Source organism: Moschus berezovskii, chromosome 5, assembly GCF_049115385.1.
Source record: "Moschus berezovskii isolate FMDL1 chromosome 5, NW_MosBer_1.0, whole genome shotgun sequence".
Lineage (NCBI taxonomy): Eukaryota > Metazoa > Chordata > Mammalia > Artiodactyla > Moschidae > Moschus > Moschus berezovskii.
Genome location: NC_142464.1, coordinates 83,078,527 through 83,089,838, shown reverse-complemented (window position 1 = coordinate 83,089,838; position 11,312 = coordinate 83,078,527). Strand labels below are relative to the sequence as shown.

Below are 11,312 nucleotides of genomic sequence, written 5' to 3'. Positions count from 1 at the left end.
ATGATGAGATTTGAAATATTTACTCAGGTGTGTCAGTGATCACAACCCAGAGTTTAGAAGAATCAGTAGAAATTCCCTGGGAAACTAAAATCATGGCAAGCATTTCAGGCAGAAAGGATATTGTTTTAATTGTGCACAGGGATATTTAACACTATCTCCTATTCAGGTAAATACAAATAGTTCAGTGTGGACAGACTGACAGACATGATTTACAAAGATTGATAGATAACACAGGAAAATAGAGGTCAAAATGTGAAGGGCTTTGTATTTCCCAGTAAGAAGGCTGGCTTTATTCTTAGATGTATCATTTGAAGAATGTTAAGCAAAGGAGTCATAATGTGAATCAGATTTATGTTTTATGCTGGATGTAACACTAGCTGTAATGTGGAGAATGGATAGAAGAGGATTTAGGTAGGAAACACCTGTGCTTGATCAAGTGACACTATGCATTTTGCATTTAGCCACACTTCTTTACCATCAGATCTATAATCTTTACCATTGGCCAGGCACTTTGTGTATCTTACCTAATTCAATTCCCATAAAAGTTGTATGAGTTAATTATCATCAACCCATTCCTAGTAAGGAAACTGAAGTGTAGAAAGTTAAATGAGATGTTAAGAAAAATGGACAATTTTAACTTTGTATTTTTTTGGTATTCATTTGCATTTTTTTACTCTCCCACAAGAATCATATAGGAAATATTCATGTTTATTAGCTTTTTATAAGTTGAAGTTTATAATTAATCCATCTCTGTAAGACCAAAGATAAAGCTTCTTTTTAAAATAACTATCAGTTTATTACAAAAGTTGATTTAGACATCAGCAATGGTGACTTCCATCTGGACTCCTGGCTCAGTAATGATGGAAGGGATCGGCTTGAAAACCTCAGAAAGACCCTGCAGATCAATGAGTCACTTATGGATCCTCATCTGGAATCAATCCCAAGTCTTAGAACCTTCACCACAAGGAATTTCCCTTGTAGTCATTCTCTGTCTTGGTAGGCATCCGAACAGGTCCTTTCACTTTGAGATTCTTTTCCCTTGTGCCTCTGATCAGGTTAACATATACCTTCTCCAGGGACTTCACGTTGGGGTTGGTGAGAGTGCTCCTAATCCAGTGAATGGCCACCTCTGACTCTGCTGGAGTCTTGCTGGTATTTTTAAGGGCCAAGTCTGTGGGGCAGCTTCCTGACCTACTTGTTCCTGGGCAGAACGAATAGCCATCAGTCAGGAGCAGGAGCAGGCAGATTCGGGTTCCACTTCAGCAGCAACCACATTTTCCTCAAAGAGAGAAAAAGTTTCTTGATTTTACTTGGAATAGTTCAAAAAGAAAATGTTTTTCTCTTGTAGAGCATCTTATCTTTAATAATTTCATAAAATTAATTAATTAGTATGTCATGTAGCATATATAGTTAACATACATACATGTCTGCCTGTATCTGTGGATATTGTTCCTTTTTTTAAATTATTTATTTTGTACTGGAGTAATAACCTCAGATATGCAGATGACACTACCCTTATGGCAGAAAGTGAAGAGGAACTCAAAAGCCTCTTGATGAAAGTGAAAGAGGAGAGTGAAAAGGTTGGCTTGAAGCTCAATATTCAGAAAACAAAGATCATGGCATCTGGTCCCATCACTTCATGGGAAATAGATGGAAAAACAGTGGAAACAGTGTCAGACTTTATTTTTTTGGGCTCCAAAATCACTGCAGATGCTGATTGCAGCCATGAAATTAAAAGACGCTTACTCCTTGGAAGGAAAGTTATGACCAACCTTGATAGTATATTAAAAAGCAGAGACATTACTTTGCCAACAAAGGTCTGTCTAGTCAAGGCTATGGTTTTTCCCGTGGTCATGTATGGATGTGAGAGTTGGACTGTGAAGAAAGCTGATCGCTGAAGAATTGATGCTTTTGAACTGTGGTGTTGGAGAAGACTCTTGAGAGTCCCTTGTACTGCAAGGAGATCCAACCAGTCCATTCTAAAGGAGATCAATCCTGGATGTTCATTGGAGGGACTGATGCTAAAGCTGAAACTGCAATACTTTGGCCACCTCATGCGACGAGTTGACTCACTGGAAAAGACTCTGATGCTGGGAAAGGTTGGGGGCGGGAGGAGAAGGGGACGACAGAGAATGAGATGGCTGGATGGCATCACCGACTCTCTGGACATGAGTTTGAGTGTACTCCGGGAGTTGGTGATGGACAGGGAGGCCTGGCGTGCTGTGATTCATGGGGTCGCGGAGAGTCGGACACGACTGAGCAACTGAACTGAACTGATAGCTCATTAACAATGTTGTGATAGTTTCAGGTGGATAGCAGAGGGACTCAGTCATACACATATATGTATTCATTCTCCCCCAAACTTCTCTCCCATTCAAGCTACCACATATAACATTGAGCAGAGTTCCCCGTGTCCTAGAGTAGGACCTTATTTGTTATCCATTTTAAATATAGCTGTATGTACATGAGGATCCCAAACTCCTGAACTATCTCTTCTCCCCACCCTTCCTCCCTGGCAACCATAAGTTTAAGTCTGTGAAACATATATGTATATATAATTTGATAATATAACATTATATATGCATACATAATTCATACACCTACATGTGTGTACATATATGTGAATATTATTTCTACAAAAATTACCTCCACCACCACCAGTAAGTACCAGACTAACCTTGTCATGTTCCACAGACAAATAAAAATAGTAAGGGTGGAAAAGACTTTAAGAGGGGCATTCAGCATCAGCTATTTTAATATGAGCATTATAAATCCTTTGACCTTTTGCCATGATTATTGTTCAAAGTAAGCAATATTTTTTTTAAACTTTGGATTATTAGAAAAAGTTTTTATTTAAATGTTGTGAATCACATTCTGCATCCCTACTTTGTGAAGCTGTTTTTGTCTTACTAAAATATCTGAATTAAAATGTTCTTATTCTTACCATTTTTAAACTCTTAATGCAAAACAAAATCCTAATACTGCCTTAAAAACTGATTTCTTTAAAAAATTAACATGAAATTGCTAAGCAATGCCTGAATTAACACAAATCAGAGTGCATTACATGGCATTAGCAGCTAATTTATTGAAATCATTACGTCTGCTGTTAGAGAGCACCATATGCCAACTCCAGAAATAACAAGCATTCAGAATCAGGGTCATTGCCTTTATATTTGCATATGTGGTACATTAATTGATCTCATGTGCATATTAAAATTAAAACTGCATTTTTCTCCAATATTCCCTAAGAAGTTTGGTTAGTATTATGTTATTAAGGCAAATGTTTATTTCTAGATTATTTCTTTGGCCTATGTAAATTAACTTACACAAATCATTATTAGTTACGTTTCCTTTTTTTCCATGGGCTCCCCAGGTGGCTCTGTGGTAAAGAATCCTACCTGCCAATGCAAGAGACCTGGTTTATTCTGTGCTATATTTTGTGATATTGAACTAAATTGATGAGATATGCAATTGTTAAAATGCAGGGCTTTCTGCTCTTAAACATTTCATTGACAGGAAAGGGGCAGGTATCTCATGATATGACAGATCCCCCTCTGAATCAAATTTCAGGGTAACCTATAGAAAACCCATCTATAGTTCCCCATTCCTAAAATGAACTAAAAATTTCTAACTTGAAACATTACACTAGTAAGGCTACTGCAGAATGTATGTGTGTGTTTATGTATCTCTGCGTCTAACTGTTCTGGGGCTGCTTCATATGAAAATTACATGAGAAATTAAGGAATATCCTAATCAAATAGTTAAAAAGGAAAGAGATCCACCAACATGAAGAAAGGTGGCACTAGTGGTAAAAAATCCTCCTGACAGTGCAAGGGACAAAAGAGATATGGGTTCAATTCCTGGGTCAGGAAGATCCCCTGCAGGAGGAAATGACATCCCATTCCAGTATTCTTGCTGGGAAAATTCCATGGACAGAGGAGCACGGAGGTCCCCAGTCCATGGGGTCAAAGAGTTACACGCAACTGAGAATCTGAGCATGACAGGAAGGAATATTTCCCCTAATCATACGAAATGAACTTTGAAATAAACCTACATATTGGGGGAAAATCTTCAGGAATTCAAGTTTTGGTTTTTTTTTTAAGCCGAAGAGAATAGGTAAAACTTTTACTGAGCTTGAACTCAGAGATGAAAATAATTATCAGACATTATCTTATAAAGAAAACAAACAATCTTTAGATTACACACACAGTAGTAGACTGATTGACAGAGAGATAGACAAGTAGATTTTTTTTTTAATGAAGAAGCAATCTTAATTGTAGAGAGGTAGTTATAGATATTGGAAAGCATAAAATCTTCCTGTGTATCAGGAAACCTGAATTCAAAGTTATTCATTTTCCAAGAGCATTAACTTCATATGAAAGTATGCAGATGAAAACAGTCTATAACATTCAAATGTTAATGAAATTAACATTTCTCTTCAGCTTTTAAATTCTGCAAATAAAGCCCACTATATCCAAAATGACAAGTGAAAATCAATGACTGGAGTCTTAGGTGATCATGAGATTTATAAACTTCAAACTGAATAAGTTACATAGTAGAGCAAAGAATTGCCCTTTCCTTTCTCTCATCTTGGAGAAGGAAATGGCAACCCACTCCAGTACTCTTGCCTGGAGAATCCCATGGACGGAGGAGCCTGGTGGGCTACAGTTCATGGGGCTGCAAAGAGTCGGACATGACTGAGGGACTTCACTTTCACTTTCTCTCATCCACTCCCTTGTTTCATCCTCCTATTTAGCTATTTGTTCATCTAACAGGACAAAGTCTGGTTCACTGATTGGGCCATGTTACTAAAAAGTAATCTTGTTCTCGATGTGGCCCTGGTCTTCTGCTAATTTTCATATGTTAAGATGAAAGTTGAGGCAGGGACCCTTGGGTAAAATTTTACTTTTTCTCTTTTTCTTTTTTTTTCAAAAGTACAATTAATTTACAATACTGTGCTAGCTTCAAATGTATAGCAAATTTATTCAGTTATACATACATAGGTCCATTCATGTTGCTGCAAATGACATTATTTCATTCTTTCTTAAAGCTGAGTAGTAAGTATTTCATTGCACATAATGTGTGGCACATCTTCTTTATCCATTCACCTGTCAGTGGACATTTAAGTTGCTTCCATGTCTTGGCTATTGTAAATAGTGAACCTATGAACATTGGGATGCATGTATCTTTTTTAATTAGAGTTTTCTCCAGACATATGCCCGGGCGTGGAATTGCAAGATCATAAGATGGCTCCGTTTTTAGTTTTTAAGGGACCTCCATACTGTTCTCCATAGTGACTATACCGATCTATATTCCCACCAACAATGTAGAAGAGTTCCTTTTCCTCCGCACCCACACCCTCACCAGCATTTAGTAATATAGATATTTTAATGTTGGCCTTTCTAACTGGTGTGAGGTGATGTCTCTATAAAGTTTTGATTTGCATTTCTCTAATAATTAGTGGTATTGAGCATCTTTTCATGTGCCTGTTAACAATCTGTATATCTTCTTTGGAGAAATGTCTATTTAGATCTTCTGCCCATTTTTGATTGATTTGTTTTTATGATCTTAAAGCTGTATAAACTATATGTATATTTTGGAAATTAATCCCTTATTGTTAGCAAATACTTTCCCCAAGTTCATCGGTTGGCTTTTTGTTTTGTTTACAGTTTCCCTTGCTGTGAAAAAGCTTTAAAGTTTAATTAGATCCGATTGGTTTATGTCTGTTTTTATTTCCATTACTCTAGGAGATGGATCCAGAAAAATATTGCTGTGATTTATGTAAAAGAATGTTTTGCCTAAGTTTTCCTGTAGGACTTTTATAGTATTAAGTCTTACATTTAGGTCTGTAATCCATTTTATTTTTATGTATGGCATTTATGTATATGTATGGCATTAAAGAATGTTCTAATTTCATTCTTTTACAGGTAGCTATTCAGTTTTCCCAGGACCACTTATTGAAGAGACTGTCTTTACTCCATTGTATAGTCTTGCCTGCTTTGCCCTAGATTAACTGATCATAAGTGTGTGGGTTTATTTCTGGTCTCTATCCTGTTCCATTGACCTATATGTCTGTTTTTGTGCCAGTACCATCTTAATTACCGTAGAATTGTCATATAGTCTGAAGTCAGGGAACATGATTCCTCCAGCTCTGTTCCTTTTCAAGATTGTTTTGGATATTCAGGATCTTTTGTGTTTCCGTACAAATTTTACAATTATTTGTTCTAGTTCTGGAAAAATACCATTAGTAATTTGATAGGGATTACACTGAATCTGTAGATTGCCTTGGGTAGTATGGTCTTTTCTTTTTTATTAAAGACCACACAGTGCTTGGCAGATCTCATCATATGTGATTTTGACTAAAACTTCATAATGAGATGGAGCTAAAATAAAATTCATTTTATTAAAAATAAAAATTCATTTCCTTATTAGTGTTTAGGTAATTCCACATGCTTCAATCTACATTTGTACATTAAACCTATGTGACGGTCAACAGTGACCTTGCTAAAAAAAGGGAGGGATATTTTATTCTCCATTCATTATTTTTCCTGGAAGGTCAACATCCTCAAAATCCTTGTAGGTGGAAGATTATCAAGAAAGGATTTAAAAACATGTTGTGACACAGTTTTGTAATACCTGTCCTTTAAGAAAATCTCCTCTTAATTCATTACATATTTGTGTTGTTCTTGTTTCATCTAGTAAGCATACTGTGTCTGTCTTCTTTGGTGGCAGCCAATCCAGTCACTACTCCATGACCACAGGTCTTGGCATGGAAACCAGTGTGGTGCAATCAGTGCCCCTAGCCATATTTGTTTGTTCATGGTAGGCATGTATGTCAAGATAGACCAGAGTTTTTTTCCAACAGTCAGGAGCTCTCTTCTAGGGCCACAATATAAGATAGATTTAACTATAAGAATTTAGGGCACTAAATATGACAGATAACTCACTTTCTACACCAGACAAGACTCTATCCAAGCAAAGAGTTGAACATGTGAGAATCACTCAGACAGAGTAAATGTCAGAGTAAATGTCTTAGAAGCCCTGGGTCACTTAGAATCCCCAGAAACCCACTGGGGCCTGTATCTGTATCTCTTCTTTGGATTAACTAAACTATAACTATATCAATATTCCTTTATCACACTTCCTTTTTTGCTTAAATTGGTATAGATTGTATTTTGGCACTTGCATCTAAAAAAAGTTATATCATTAAAAATTTTTAAATGTCCCCATAGTTTAAAGTTGTTTTTTTTTTAATAAAATGCTTATCAGCAATTTCATTTTTAATCCTATCCTTTCATATCCTATAGCATTTTCCCCCAGTTTTAATGTTTAACACATTTTCTGTATTTAATAAATTAAGAGAGTTTTTATTTTTAGTATTTGGTATGAATTGCTTAGTTATTTTCAGCTATATGCACTGAAATCACATTTTCTCTGTCAATTGCTTTTTAACTTGTTTTTGAAAAGAAATATTATAAAAGCCTTTTTGGTTTTCAAGTCTATAAAAGGGTTTTTTCCTTGAATTCTTTCTTGTTCATTTAGTCTATCTTTGGAGATCTGTGTAAATACTGTAGAAAGAAGGCTTTAATTTTTTTATATAATAAATAACATATACATATATGGGAATATTTCTTTGGTATTGACTTTAAATAAGTGAATCACTTTTCTTTATGAAATAACATTTAGAAATTCTCTCAAGATACCTTGTTTCAGTTATTAGAGTCAGAAATTTTATTAAATTCTCCTGTATCTCAAAAATCCATTGAGTGTTCAGTGAAGAAATATGAAAGTACATAAATCCATAAAGCTTCTGAGACTGGCAGCAGAGAAACATCAGCAGTCAAAAGATTAGAATGAATTTTGGGAAGACAGAAGACTGATGGGAGCATCTTGATGGATATATTAGAATAAAAGGAGTTATTGCTCAATATATTCAACAGGAAAAGTTTTAGTGGAGCTAGGAGCAATTTTGCAGAGTGCTGCTCCTGAAAGTCAGGAGCAGAAGAAGAGAGGGTGTGTAAGGAAGGGCAGCAGTCACAATGATTGATGGAGAATCAATCTGAAAGACGTGCATGTTCAGGCCACCCCCATTCCTGTGCATCAGGAAGTTTTGTTTGCCTCAATGTCAGATATAGATTGAGAGATACACTGAGGAAGATCCATGGCTCCCAGACTGAGGATTTGTTCACATTAGTCAGACTGGCCTTGTTTTTGGTATTTGAATGTGTCTGAATTCTTAACAGAGTGCATGCTTCATATCATGCCCTGGAAATATCACAATAAATCCTCAAAAACACATATATACACACACTGGAAACATTTCTTTTATTCAAGGAATAGGTTTATCTTATAACATCAGAGGAAACTTCTGCTAGCCACATACTTAAGTGAATTGACCCTTTATTTTATGTTCATCAGTGACCAATTAAGGAAAAATTGATATTTTAGAAATTTAGTACCTCAAAAGGAATGGGTAAAGATAAACAAATGAAATAAATAATACAGAAAAAAAGAGCAGTAAAATTCAGGTTAGTGACCAGAGCATAAACAAACAATAAGCTTCTTTTAATTAATATGTTCAGAGTTTAGATAAGATATTATTTCAATGAAATATAAATGGCCTGTTATGAATTTGGGTTAACAATTTATTGAATATAAAATTTAAAATATGACTACTAAAAACTGAATCCAGTAAAATATGCAGAATGGAAGATAAATTATTTAAGAACATAGAACTAAAAAGACGAACAGATGAAAATTTGTAGAGAAAATATTGGCAATCAGTATTTCCATATTCTTCCACAGGAATAATTTTGAAGTACTCAAATACCAGAAAAAATAGGGGGGGAAGGAGAGGAAGAAATTATCCAAAAAAATAACAGAAAGGAAAATTTCAGAACTAAAGATACAGACATATGACCTTGATTAAGTTTCCAGAGATAAAAAGCAAATCCTCTACCAGGAGATGAGAATCATTACAGATTTCTCACAGCTTCACTGGAAACTAAATGACAATATATTTCATCTATAGAAACTGAACAAATAAAATGCAAAAAGTTTGCCTCCGATGCACCCATTCTGAAGGAGTAAAAAAAAAATCAACTAAAGAAGTGTCAAAAAAGAGCTACAGAAAGGAGTAGACAAGAAATACCCAGAATGGCAACCATCCAGTAGGCTTAAGGAAGGGGCACCATTTGTTAATATTACAGCATTCAAGAAACAATTAGAGATTGATTTTACTGACTTGAAGAAGGCATATAACTCCTGGGACCATAAAACAGCAACAATAGAAAAACAGCAACAAAAAACACAGAAAGGTAAGTAGAAAATTCAAGAGACAATATAGAGCTCTAAGTAGGGTAGTATAAAGCAAACTAAAATATGAAATGACTTTAAAAAATGAATAAAGTGTAAAAAAGAGAACGTTTTGTCACCTTGGGGTTTTCCCTTTCTAGTTGCAAAAGCTGTAACATTGAGCCGTGACTTCTCTGATGTTCTACCTGGTTTGCAAATAAATAATATTGACATAACCTAATTATGACAAACACTATGCATCAGCCTGAAATTTTCAGAGACAAGCTGTAGTCAAATCAAGGAAGTCTGTAATATTATGTTGTCATGGAAGTCTGAAGTATACACATGATATAAATAGTTGAATACAAAAACAAATGCAGAGGGAAATGCAAAGTAGAGAAGGAAAGGAGGTAGGAAGAAAGCCAGGAGATTCTGAGATTGATGAATCAAGAAATAGAGTTTCAAGTACATTATTTGAAATTATATAAATAATCAATAGAACTAATATTTACTATAAAACATGGAAAAGTGGGAGGGGGAGAGGAAGGAGTTTAATTGAAATCAGTCTCCAATAAATGGAGTCAGAGATAACACTTACCAGTTCAGTTCAGTTCAGTTCAGTCACTCACTCGTATCCAACTCTCTGTGACCCCATGGACTGCAGCATGCCAGTTTTCCCTGTCCATCACCAACTCCTGAAGCTTACTCAGATTCATGTCCATCAAGTCAGTGATGTCATCCAACAATCTCATTCTCTGTCATCCCCTCCTCCTCCCACCTTCAATCTTTCCCAGCACCAAGGTCATTTCCAATGAGTCAGTTCTTCCCTTCAGGTGGCCAAATATTGGAGTTTCAGCTTCAGCATCAGTCCTTCCAATGAACACTCAGGACTGATTTCCTTTATGATGGACTGGTTTGATCTCCTTACAACCCAAGGGACTCTCAACAGTCTTCTCAAACACCACAGTTCAAAAACACCAATTACTTGGCACTCAGCTTTCTTTATAGTTCAACTCTCACATCCATACATAACTACTGGAAAAATTATAGCTTTGACTATATGGATTTTTGTCAGCAAAGTAATGTCTCTGTTTTTCAATATGCTGTATAGGTTGGGAATAGCTTTTCTTAAAAGGAGCAAGCGTCTTTTAATTTCATGATTGCAGTCACCATCTGTAGTGATTTTGGAGCCTCCCAAAATAAAGTCTTTCACTGTTTCCATTGATTACCCATCTGTTTGCCATGATGTGATGGGACCGGATGCCATGATCTTAGTTTTCTGAATGTTGAGCTTTAAGCCAATTTTTTCATTCTCCTCTTTCACTTTCATCAAGAGGCTCTTCAGTTCTTCACTTTCTGCCATAAGGGTGATGTCATCTGCTTATCTGAGGTTATTCATATTTCTCCCAGCAATCTTGATTCCAGCTTGTGCTTTATCCAGCCTAGCATGTTGCATGATGTACTCTGCATATAAGTTAAATAAGCAGGGTGACAATATGCAGCCTTGATGTACTCCTTTCCCAGTTTTGAACCAATCCATTGTTCCATATCCAGTTCTAACTGTTGCTTCCTGACCTGCATTCAGATGTCTCAGAAGGCAGGTCAGGTGGTCTAGTATTCCCAACTATTGAAGAATTTTCCACTCTTTGTTGTGATCCAAACAAAGGCTTTGAACTGCTGTTTCATTTCACATATGACAACATACATGTTTCAGTGCCATTCTCTCAAATCATCCCACCCTCACCCTCTCCCACAAAGTCCCAAAGACTGTTCGATACATCTGTGCCTCTTTTGCTGTCTCGTATACAGGGTTATATTTCCATCTTTCTAAATTCCATATATATGTGTTAGTATACTGTATTGGTGTTTATGTTACAGGATACTTGGGGCTGGTGTGCGAGGATGACCCAGAGGGAGGATAAGGGGAGGAGGGAGGTGGGAGGCGGCTTCGGGAGGGGGAACTTGTGTACACCTGGGGCGGATTCATGTCAATGTATGGCAAAACCAACCAATATAAT

The 11,312-nt window shown here is 36.1% G+C and overlaps 1 pseudogene; it reads right to left on the bottom strand.

Moving 5' to 3' along the window:
- Positions 1-811: 811 nt before the first annotated feature.
- LOC148777865 (small ribosomal subunit protein uS10 pseudogene) lies at positions 812-2,685 on the bottom strand (annotated as a pseudogene).
- Between the last annotated feature and the right edge of the window lie 8,627 nt (positions 2,686-11,312).